We start from the raw sequence: 13,265 nt of genomic DNA on the forward strand, positions 1-13,265 counted from the left end.
TTCGATTTGTCTAGATTCGTCATAACCTTCAGACCGCAAAGTATATAAAGCATTGCTAGTCTCTTGGACTGAGCTTTTAGCACACTTGCCATGCAAAGACTGACTGAGAACCACTGGTTTAAGGGCACCTTCACACCAGAGCTTTTTGTTCCACACTCAGGACCACTGCAAGTTTGAGACGTTTGGTCAAACATGAAAAGCTGTTTTTGAGCCTGTGAAAGGTCCAGAAGACCGATCTCTGGTCCTCCTGGAATCGGTGGTCTGGGGCTCACCTTCAACGACCTCTGGTGCAGCTCACTGTGCATGTGAAAACTACCTGCTCCTGCAACCGATGGGGCTGTGTGATTGGTTCGTTTTGTAACATGACCGCTTCGACTTATATAATAAAAGCAGTAAAAAGATGATGCTGACCATTTAGCAAAAATGCACGCAGAAAAGTGACATATAGAATTGCACAATGAATCCATGGTTCGGATGGAATTCTTGTGTGCAAGCCAACTCAAGTGGGGAAAATACAAAACCATAGCTCATAAAGCAGTAGGCAGAGGTGCATTTTAATCAGTATTTTGTAAAAATCAATGGTGAGGTTACCATTCGATGACATTCCACGACTGATACTGTAGGACCATATAGGACATGTTAGCTGACCATCTCTTCCTGTGGGGTAGCAGTCTTTGAGTATTTTGAGCATGATGGTCTTTTTTTACATCCTCAGCTTATATCTCAATTTAAAAAAAAAAAAGAAAAAAAGCTGATTTTCAAAACTTAGCCACTGTACTGAAAAAAAGGCGATTATCATCTTCAGACACTCAAAGTTTCAATATGAGTATCAGAAAGAAAAAGTGGCATTGTGCCATCTCTAAGAATGTATTCTCTGCCAAAACTATGCAGTGGTTTGAGTTTGTGTGACAGTGTGCTGAAAGAAAAAAAAAAATCCTAATCACCATGTGGTTTGTTCAGAGACTTCCCTCTGACTACGACTCTGACATGCCAAATGGTAGCACTGCATGGAGAGTGCCTCTGGTGGTGTGGAGAGTCAGAAAAACATTCACCATTTTTTTCCCCCTTAAATGTAGCTTGCACCACTTGAAGAACGCTGTCGGCTTTAGAGCAACATGATGACTGAATTTCAATTACAGACATAAATGTTGCAGTATAATCAACTATAATGCTATAATGACTAACATTAGAGAACGCTACATTACTGCATTTGTGATTGAGCACATTACAAGTAGGCACTGACAGTAGAACAACTTGCATTGCACACATTTCTTGTGTTATTTGTCAGCTGCTTGTATCCAAACATCCTTGATGGTTCTAAATCACCTGCTTGGCAAAGAAACATTTTTAAAGCCAAGATAATAGACAACTTTTAATTTTTAATTTGAATAACCACTTCCATCCCAGACCACACTGATATCCCCTGGTGAATATTATAAAACTTTAAAATAGTATTTATATTAAACAAATAATATTTTACATTTTCAATTACGTTATTACTAGTTAACACAGCAGGCAAATATATTAATTGGCAAAACTGGACATTTAATCGATAGAGCACCATGAGCATTTAAAATGCAAAAGACATCTTGGACACCAAGAGACTTGAGGAGACAATTAACCAAAAAACTCTGCCTAGCTTGAGCACTGCATGACTGTTCTCAGTCTTTTAATGTTTATTAGCTAAATTGGAAAATTGGAAGACTGAGGTCTGACATTTTTAGCCCAATGGCAGTTCACTATGCAGAAACTCATGCTCCATCAGTTACAGGTTGTTTCAGCACGGGACAAACGCAATGATAATGGCTGACCATTATTTACATACTACGAACAAAATAAACTTCAAAGTGTGATCGATCGATGATTTGGTGCATCAAAAAATAAATAAATGTGTATGTATGTGTGTGTGTGTGTCTGTGTGAGAACCGCCTCCTTCTTTTTATCTCTCAATGATTCTCTCGTCCTGCAATGGACTGGCGACCTGTCCAGGGTGTATCCTGCCTTTTGCCCAATGACAGCTGGGATAGGCTCCAACACCCCCCGCAACCCAGAAGGAGAGGCGGTTTAGAAGGTGTGTGTCTGTGTGATTCTCTCTTACATTTAGATTAAACTTAGATTTCTCTCCCATCAATGAGAAGCAAGTCTGATGCCTGACTGCCATGACAACAAGGTTTTGCTGCCATTGGCTCTGGCTCAGACCAACACCCCTGAACACAGACAGACACATTGTAAACCCACTCCCTGCCCCCAAAGTGTCTACATAAATCATACTACTCTAGAAAAGGATCAAGCTAAGCAACAGCAACTGATACTCCACAGCACACGTGATCGGTAACTCTGATCAACAGTGGAATCCCTGCAGCCTCAACACAGCACAGAATAGTAGAACCTTTGCTCTGAATAGTAGAATCTTTGCTCTGGCACCGTGAGCCAAAACTGGCATGTGAAGAGTTAACAGACAAACAGCGAGTTGAACTTCCTGGTCAGAGTGCAGCTGAGTGCGCTTTAAGGAGCCTACGGTCTGCAGCTCAGAATGTAGGTTAATGACCACAGATACCCACGCTAGGACAGAACAATGCACCATTTACTGCAGATTACACAGAAGAGAGAGGAGGGGGGAGTGATGAAGTGATATAGAAAGAGAGCAAGACAGAAAGGAAAAAGAGAACAAGCAAGACAGAAAGAATTAATGAATTAGAGAGAGAGATTGAGGGAAAAAGAGAAAGAGAGGGAAAGAGGGAGAGAGGTAGGGAAAGAAAGAAAGAGAGGGGGATGGTAGGGGATTAGGGCAAACGCCAGTAGAAGAGTGTGGGTCTTACTACAGAATCACTAGAGTCTAGTCATAATCAGCCTCTTACTAGTCTTCCTTGGCCTGATTATGAGCTGAACTGTACAGACACAGATTAACGGAGCAGTTTACTGTCCTCAACCTTCATTGAAACAAGCAGTTTATGAGTTCAGGGTTTTTCCAACACTGATTATTTTTTTTGGAGTCAGAATTCATCATCAACCACCAAAGAAATAAAAAGAAATTATATATAAACAAATCACTGCACTTACCTAATAGTATGTGGGCAGTATGACGACAATTTTTTGTTATTATGATATTTTTTGTTATCTTGATATTTCTGAGCATATTACGAGAATCATCAGCACTTAAAAAACACAGAGAGTTGAAATTATGGTAACACGTTTCTTTTTCGTTTCTTGTTACTGTACTGAAATTGATACATGCCTAGTAGGTAGGGGTGGGCAGTTTGGGGGCGAAAAATATCCCCCCTCCACCAAACTTTACTGGCACTATGCAGTCAGGCAGGTAACATTCTCCTAGCAATTAGCCAAACACAGACTCATCCATCAGACTGCCAAATAAACAAGCGATTCATCACTCCACTTTTCAATGCTCCAGAGTCAACGGACAATGAGTGTAAATACAAGAAGTGTTCACAATAATTATACATACATACATACATACATATATATGACAGACACACACACACACACACACACACACACACACACACACACACACACACACACGTAAGTCGCTCTGGATAAGAGCGTCTGCTAAATGTTGTAAACGTAAAAAAATATACATATGCATGCACGCACACTGCAGTCAGTTTACTTGTCTAAAAGATTCTAAAAGCAACAAAGAGCCACGTGTTAAAAGTTGCTCTTATTTATATGCATAAATGTAGAAAAATGTAGGAGTTCTCAGCATAGTCTCTGATGGTGAAGACCATAGTACAGTATGAAGACTGAAGTTATAGGGTCACAGTATAAAGACTAGAACATAACACCAGTATCACAAGTATGAATATATAATAACAGCAATACAAAATGGCAGAGGAACCAATCATCAAGGTCAGCAAAATAAAACAGGTCTGACATACAAACAGATCTCTGTTGTTAGAGCGATCTACAGCCTACCAATGCTCTCCCTTCTCTCTACCAACCCCTTCTGCAGAAGATTTCTTATCTCTTGCCATAATGACTGGCTTAGTCTTTAGTCTGCAATGTTATTGTTTGTAAAGCAAATGTGCAAGCAATCATTCTAGAGGCAATGTATAAGTCCACCAAATAGACAGCACTAAAAAGGTCTCCACATAAATTAAGTGAGAATCTGTTACTAACCGTTGTTAGGGCATGTTGGTTTCACTTTCACAGACATGGTTATCTGGCAGTAGTAGGGAGTTCTGTTGAAGCCTGTTGTGTTTAGCAATTTAGTTATATGGATGCAGTAAGATTTCATCATACACCCTTCAGTAAGATTCGTAAAGAAAACGAATTTTGTTAATGAAGCAAATTCTGAAGAGAATGTTAATTCGTATATTTTCTGAGTCAAACCAATCCATATAGTATATAATAGAGTTTAAGAAAATTCACAGAAAAAATCTCAAAAATCAATTTAAATCTTGGCCTCAGAACCGAAAGTCTAACTGAATCTGAAAGTGTGTATTTTAGAGTAAACATAAAACCAAGTCCAGTGACATTGTTCCTAGGAGAAAATATTGAAAATTTTAAATTCTAGTGGATTCTGGTAGTTTCCAAGTGCACAACACAGGAGTAACTACTGTGGAATTATTTAGTTTACTGAATTCAAAAACTACATAATTCATGAACAAAACGTATACTGTTTTCCAAGTATTTTGACTTCATCTGTTACTTTTCCAGTGTGTTGACAGACATCTTTTTCTGAGACCTCACATCTATTACAAGTCACTTTGCCTACAATTAGTGTTAAGAGAGAAAGAATACAGTGCTTGGACCCGAATGGTCGCCATTAGTAATGTCAACAAAATCAATTTAAGATAAAAGCTAAGTGGTAGCTGGCTGTCTTGGTTGCTAAAAAATAATTATTTACACATCTTAATCTTTTAGTACCCATCATTCAAAAGCAATTCTAATAACACAAAATAATAATATATAATAAAAATATATTGAATAGTAGCTTCTGTGTGTTTTTCGCTCGTGTGTGGTAATTAAAATGTTAGTGATTTGTTGAGATGTTGTCCATTTCATTACTTCAAGACAAATTATCAATGTGATAAACATAAGATTAATTTAATTTAATAATTTATAATGGAAAAGATTACAAGGAAAGCTACAGTCTTGTAACCAAAAATGGTACAGAAAGGAAATAGCTCTTGCATGAAAACTACAAACAGCTGAAATAAAAAAAATGGAAATGTGATATTTATGAGACACATTCCTTGTTTTTCCCCCCCAAACTTCCAACTTGAACATTAGATATGTGAATTATAAAAGTTACTAAAATTTTCAAATTTTGGTTGAATAGGCAGCACCACAAAGTGGCCTGAGAAAAATTTAAGCTATTTTTGTCAAACAGAAATTTGTGTGTAAATGGGTTCTAAATTTACACAATCCATGAGACATACTCATCACTAAAAATGGTTAATTCTGCCACAAAGCTAATGAAAGCAAAAACAAGTGCCGGTCATGAGCAGTTCAAGAGTAGAGCTGCCTCTGTGTGTGAAACACATGGCTGTCAAATAATTCTGCATGGGCAGCAGCCGTCACAACTCCAGATCCTTGTAAAAAAATAATAAAATAAATAAAAATTCTCAGGACAACAGCCAACCAAGTACATTGTGCAATCAGCAGGCTCCACCCTCCCCACACACAGACAGGCAGACACACACACACACACACACACACACACACGTGTGTGCGCGCATGTGGTGCATGCGAGTGTGCACGGAGAGTTGGTTCACATACTTCACTGTTTAACTGCTCTCTCACACACACACACAGACTTTAAGCTATTATGAAGACTTTCGTTTTCACATCCTCTTTGAAACCAGTTTGCCCGATCGGACAGTCTGCAGAGGGCACACAGCTACACTGCTGCAATAGCAATGCACTCCAAAACTACATTCAATGATGTTGCTGTAACAATCACCACAAATTTCACAGTGAAAATTACTTGAAATGAAAGCCTTTTAAATTTTTCATTACTATTACAGCACACATAAATCTAGTAAGCAGGGTGGTATCAAATGTGATGCACTACAGTACGAACAGTAATGCAGAGCCCTGTTCACCAGGCTTCGTTTTCAGAATGCTACCAGCTGCTTAAAACACCGTAGACGTATTTTATACAGTGCTGCACAAAAGTCAGAGACCACCCTTTTATTCAATTTCCATTTAAAATGGCAGTTAGACAAGTTATTTATTTTTCAGGGGATAGGCCTATTTCTGAGATCAGATAAGATAATCCACTTTCCTAAGGAAGGAGAAGGCCAAAAGGAAACAAATGACAAAAACATCAGCTTTCAAAACTAAAGTTCAAAAAATGATTTAAAAATGTAGAACAGGGAACTCCTGATAATCCACCAAATTGATCACTAGAAAAACAGTACTTAAAACTTTCATCTTTGAGAAACAGGAGAAAATTAAGCTCCAGACTTGTGTCAGTTCTGAATCCACAGGTGTTCGTCCATCCTTCCACTGTGATAAGACAATGCAATGCTATGGGTCTGAAAGTATGTATAGCTGCCAATAAGTACTTACTGACAAAAGGAAATGAAAAAAGAAACATTTGCTAATCAAATAAAGAAGCTAGTGGTGTTCTTAAAACAATCTCAAAGTACCAAAGTACATCTAGACCTCAACACCACTGAATGTGTCTGGGATTACTGGGATCGTGAGAAAATGAAAATGCAACCAATCCAAGACAAAAATGTCTGTGCAAATTACTTTAAAAAAAAAAAAACACCTCAAAACAATGGAAGTTGTGATAAAAGCAAATAGTGGACATACTAATTTAAAAAAATAATTCATAAATTATAAATTATTATATTATAAATTATTTATATATACATTATTTAATTGTTAATGTATCTGTGTAACTTTTCTCTCTGATACTGAAAAATATCAGACCTACATTCATGACTTAGGATATTCCAGTTTTGGTTCCAATAACAAAAATACTTGCCAGGCTCCTAAAGTGTGACTCATCTGCCACAATGAAAGGAAAAAACAGATGGAAGTTGACCATCTCTGGATGTCCGAACTAAAACGTGCAAGGCCTCTTTTCTATCTTTTCTAGCTGCTAAAAATCTGAAAGAGCCTGTTGGTGTCTTATTCCTACTGAAATGTCTATAGTTAGATTACAACAGGGTTTCTAAAAACTCCCAACATTTGTAAACATTTAAAGGCAGACTACTTGTACCATTATTAGCGTCCAAACACAGGGTACCAGACTCCAGTGAATTGGAGCAGGGACAACAATAAACCCAGTGCACTGCTGTAGCATTCCATGACTGGCGCATAGCTCTCCAGGCCTAAACCAACTCCAAATGCTGAACTAATTAAATGAGTCATTACTAAAATTCCATATTCATTCACTCTTAACTTACATAAGATTCAATACTACTAGAGTACCAAATATCTAACTTCATTGCCTGCCTTACTACTTGCTTGTTTTTGTGGAAAACAGAAGCAGGTCAAAGTGTTTATCATGTACTATTGTTACATACTGTGGATTTTTAAACATAAGACACACACGCAATACTTAATTTCCATATTTTTGTGGCTGTTATTGTATTTAGGCTTGTGATATTTAAGTTCATGAAGTATGACATCAGGGCGATATGGGAACAGACCTATGGATTTTTCCCTTGAGATGCTACATTATGTATGCGATTATGTTTAATCACTGTATCGATCCATTAGTCATGTCAGTGTATAAAGCCTGCGAACAAACACAGTGGCAAGGGAGATTCATTATACCAGTACAAAGCATGAGTTAATTAACTTGACTAAAATTAACTTAAATATCGTTTGATAAGGGACATATGTGGAAAATGTTGTGATTGAGAATTTTGATCAATACCACCCAGCATAATCAAAAAGTCACAAACATATTATTACACTGTCAGTTTCTCTTGCCTTTCATTGTTATCAGCACTCACTACTGTCAAAACACAGCATAAATTAAGGGTTTTATTTCAAAGAGTTTTAAGCTCTACTATCGTGAATGGTCTTTTTACTCGCCATATGTTGTTGGTAGTGAGCTTCACACATCCAAGAAATATCGAAGCGATTACGATTAATGTCACCTTTATCTGAGAAATACAAACACATGGTTTTTGACAACATGCACTGCATATATATCCAATACTCCTTTATATCCAAAATTTTTAGACATGGATATACAGCATTTGTTTTTCAAATCGTTCTCTTAAACTCTTCAAATATTATCACTAATCCTAAGACTAATTTTATATTATATTATATTATATATATATATATATATATATATATATATATATATATATATATATATATATATATATATATACACACACACACATACACATACACACATACATATTTATGAATGCTAATAATATATACAAATAATAATTGCTGCCACTGCTTGAACGTGTCAGCAAGAAAAGCAGAGTTGAACAGAGTAATACAGCTAGCAGACTCATATTCTTAGAAATAAACACATGGAAGGTAGTAAGCAGTCCAGAGCAGTTGGGTTGCTCAGCGTAAGACCAACAGTGCCTCCTCAACGCTAGCTCCACTAGCTGGGATCACGCATGTTATTTTCAACTGACAGAACTGTTTCCCCTCATGCAAGAGGTTACATTTATTTTTAGCTTTACAAAACTATAAGCTGAACTAGACTTTTTTGGAGAAATTTTCAGCTATAACATTACGCATTACCTCTACAGGCCAACAACAGACTTGTTCACTGGACAATATTGACAAGCGCACCATGACCCCTTACTTTGAGCTCCAAGTTCACAAAGCATTGGATTGGTTTGAAATTTTTCCATTTTAATACAAAGCTGTAGATAAATGGTTTGAGATACTGAGAAGACGCAAATTCGTTACGCCTTTAAGCAACTAGGTATCACAGACTTCATAGGCACGGAGTTTGAGTCATTCAGCTTTGTAACAGGACATGACTACACTCTGTACTAATGACAGCTTAGAATTTATGCAGTCATTTTTAGACTACGTTCTGAATTCCAGAAGAATGAACACTAAGAAAAAACTAAGTAAAGTTTAGCCTGGATCTTTAAGTCATTCATTTTCCAGAACACTAAAAACCAACCACAAGCGTAGACAGCTCACCACATCAGCTGGCTACAGTGCGAGTAAAGGCCTACACATCTCCCCGTCATCTCAAACAGGCTCACAGCCTGACCTTTCAGGGGTGACTAGAGAAACTTGACATATTTTGTGGGGTTTTCCCCAAGACACTGTTTTTATACAGACGTTATAAAAAGGGTATTCAAATGTCTTGCCTGCAGCGTCACAAAGAAAGAGAGAAGGTGGTTTGTTTCTTTTTAGCATCTTTCCTCTTTTGGAGCAGTGATTGCTCAAACATCCAAATCAAGGGCAACCACTACTGTCACTACACAAGCCACTGCTGAAGACCTCCTACCAAGCACCATGAGTTACAATGACCTCATAATTTCACCTTCAGCAAGACCGGTATTTGATTTTGATATAAAGCTAAAGAGAAACGTTTTGAGATATTGACAGGATGCAAATCAGTCCCTGCTTTTTAAACAAACAAAACTTTCTATTTCCTTCAGTTTTCCAAAGATGGAAGTAAAACAAGATGCACTTTGTTACAATAAAAGCCAGAATTACAGGATCTAGGACGAGTACTACTCTTTTAAGTCCTAATATTCATATTATGATTGATATCATACAACGGTTTCAGATGTTATCACTGCAACCTACCCTTTAAACCAAAACAAAAGGTTTCAATATTTTAAAAATTGCAAAGGCCTGATTATATATGAAAATGATTAACCAACAAATAAGCAAATGTTTGACCAAAGCTATCTGTTAAAATGAATTACCTCCAATAAACAACAATTTCTATTTGAATAAGCAGGTTTGCTTGTCAAGGAACATCTCTGAACTGTGTACATAAAGGCACAACAGATAGACCAACTAGAAATGAAGCGTGTGGCTAAAATTAAACATCGTAGTGTTCAGAACCACTTTTCCACAGGACAATAACAACGCACCATACTGAAAGCAAACTGATAAAGACATAACAATTACATCCATGTTCTCTGAAAGAAAGTGTGATACATGGTGACGGCTTTCGAGAGCTACTGGAGGTACACGGAGACAAAGTTGGTTAATGTTATGGCATTTATGTTAATTACAACTAATAATAAGTGACATGTGATGAATATAATTTAAATTTTATACATACACACGCACACACATTCCAGTTGTCATCAAATTTTTACTTTTTTCACTCACAAACATTGCTGTCCCTCAATTTAAACAAAACTGGGTTCTTTACTATAACACATTTAATACAGTTTCAGGCAGTTTCAATTCACATATACATGCTTATTTCAGGCCTCACCCATCAGTACTATGATCCATTATCCATACATGCAGTACTTTTTAATATCTCTTAAAATAAGCGAAATATTGTAGCACAGGGCAGACCTACCCTGAAGTCACTGCAGTTTTGGATCATTTTAATGTTTTCATTTCATCACTTCTTTTTAAAGAAAAAAATTTGTGTTATAACATTATCCTCATGCTAAAAGGTTTCTGTTATAAGGCTTCCATAATAATAATAATAATAAAACATCTGTTACAGCATTTCTATACTTCATATTGTTCCCTTTTCAAATCAAAATGAACAAAATTCTGTCTGCACCTTCACACTTCAAAAACCCTTCAGATGTAGTGAAAATAAAAGGCAAAATAAAAATGGTATCCAGCGCGAATATGAAGCAGAGCAAGAGGTCTCTCACGGGAATGGTTCTGAGCACAAAGGGCAATGTCTAATGGGTAAGAGGGTGAGTCAGTGTGCTCTTACGCATGCCTGTTTCTGTCCCTCTCCACCATGCTAACAGCCCCTGCTCACATGACAGACACCATGGAAATGCTTATCTTTGCCGTCCAGCGACGCAGACCAATGGAGGATGAATTCATACGAATACCCCCACTGTATGTAAGACGTGCAGGAGTAAAAAACACAGTTGGTCCATCTATGTCCACAGTGCAGCATTCTGTGACCTACTCATTTGGTGTAGTTGTAATATAACATCAGTGGTATAAATCCTGCAATGGTGGACACGTCATACAGGTAATTGAAAACAGAGATATATTAATATTACAGCTGGATTATTTGAACTGAACACGAACGCACTCTAAAATATCTTCCAGAATACAAATTTAAATATCTGGCAAAAATAGATTTAACATGACATCCTACATTTCAACATTGCAAAATACCACTGAGATCTGTTTGACTAACATGGTATTAGCTTCAGTTAAAAGTCATGAGTCAACTCAAACTCTACGACCTTATTTATTTTATTTTAAAATGGTTATTAATCAATGTTAAATATGGCTTGTCTTCCTCTAGAAAAATAATGGATAACTCAAATTCACACTCTGAAGCATGTATGCAAAAATATAATGGCAATACATTCCTGATATCAATGTTGTCCATCAATATTAGGTTAAATCATAGAGAATGTGCATTAGTCCGAAATGGTTCTGTTAAAATGCCTACAGAATATGAATGTAATGTTAAGAAGCTGAAGTACTTAACAGAAGTGCCTTCAGCTTTAGATCAGAATGAACAAAATGATCTTGCAGGCTGCGTTCGCATTTCTGGATACACACATGCCTTTTTTCATTTACTATGATCACTGTGTGGACAACATACTGTAGAATTAACTCCAAGCTATTTTTGAGCTTCTGTAATGAACCACAAGAAATAAGCCAGGACTACACAGCAGCAAGATAAGTTGTAAACAAATGCGGTTCTTTATCTAGTTGGGTTTTCACTATCATTTCATATGTTTTTTACCTTAATGGAGGTGGAAAAAATCTTACTACGGTAATGTGGAAATCTGTTCTACTACAAAAGTCAGAACGAGAAGCAGAGACATATGTTACTGTAAACATGAAATTACAGCAGGTAAACCCACAGGAAAAAGAGGTTTCAGACCTATACAGTAGCGCACATTAAGAATTTGTTAGTAGCATATTGATATCAATCATCTGTATTGGCAGATATTTGCTTTAAAAAATTATCAGCATCAGACAGATGTTTGGATATGAACAATATTTGATGACGTATTAACTATAACTATATAACTAAAAGAAATGTTCGAGTGATACAGAGCTACTGTGCTGAAATATCAGCAATTTATGCAACTGCATTTGTAACATGTATTTCTTCATAATGCTCATCCAGATGGATTTACTCCCTATTCCACAATACAGAAATGTTTACGTATCTGCAAATATGTATATGAAAATATTGTATATCAGCATCTGCATTTCCATAATGGTGCATCCCTTCTATTTATTAATTTAATTTTGCATCAAGTTGCTCTTTCTCCTGCTGTTTTGATGAAAAATCTGCTGGCCTTGCCCACTTAGACCGTACAAACCCCCAGTCATTTATCTAATGTAAACAAACCAGACAGAAGACAAGCAATTTTACCGCAGTCCAGTACCAGAAAACCTGACAGCAAATGGGTTCCCTTTAGCTGAAAAATTTCTCCTTGAACAGCCCTCCATAGCTTCTCATACGAGGCCTTGTGCATGTGGCTAAATGCCTGAAAAGAGGGTCAATGGAAAAACAACAGGAACCGCAAGCTCTTGTTGGCCATTGGCCCAGTGGAAAAGTGGGAACTCTGGATAATCCCTAATATGTCATTTTGCAAGTGCGTGAGCACAAGACTAGAGTGGGCGTAGAAATCTGATTTAGGTTCCGTAATAAGAAGTGAAAGTTGAATATTTTGCCCAAAACACAGAAAGTGTCAAAGCTGAAATACTGAGACAGTCATGACGATGCAAACAGACTTTCAGAAATGAAGCGGCTAAAATATGACAAATCTGACAATAAAAAGACATAAATAAACAAACACATACATACCTTAACATATATTAAATCAAAAGCTCATTTCAGGGGGGAAGACATTACAGAAATTCTGCAAAAAATATCACTACCTACACTCGCACAAGAAATGATGACTTGATTTATATGATTGCAGGTAGTTCTCTATAATGTCATACAGACGAGAAAAAAAATCATGTGTGATATTACAGCTGTGTAACTAATTGGTGCCTCGTAGTGTACCGCCTGATGGGTGTCGATGTAGTCCTAGTAAACAATGTAGTAGCGAGTTATGTCATCAAAAAAACACCGTTGAGGAAAATCCGAAAATGTGAGCATCAAACCAAAGACGTACGCCGCTCGCTTTCACTGGAGCAGC

General features: G+C 36.9%; 1 protein-coding gene across 3 annotated transcripts in view; it reads right to left on the minus strand.

Annotated features, from left to right (window-relative positions):
- The window catches only part of ankrd12 (ankyrin repeat domain 12), a 41,670-nt gene that overhangs the window by 27,039 nt on the left and 1,366 nt on the right, over positions 1–13,265 (minus strand). The window lies entirely within an intron of this gene.

The sequence above is a fragment of the Pygocentrus nattereri genome, chromosome 19 (genome assembly GCF_015220715.1).
Source record: "Pygocentrus nattereri isolate fPygNat1 chromosome 19, fPygNat1.pri, whole genome shotgun sequence".
NCBI classification, from domain to species: Eukaryota; Metazoa; Chordata; class Actinopteri; order Characiformes; family Serrasalmidae; genus Pygocentrus; species Pygocentrus nattereri.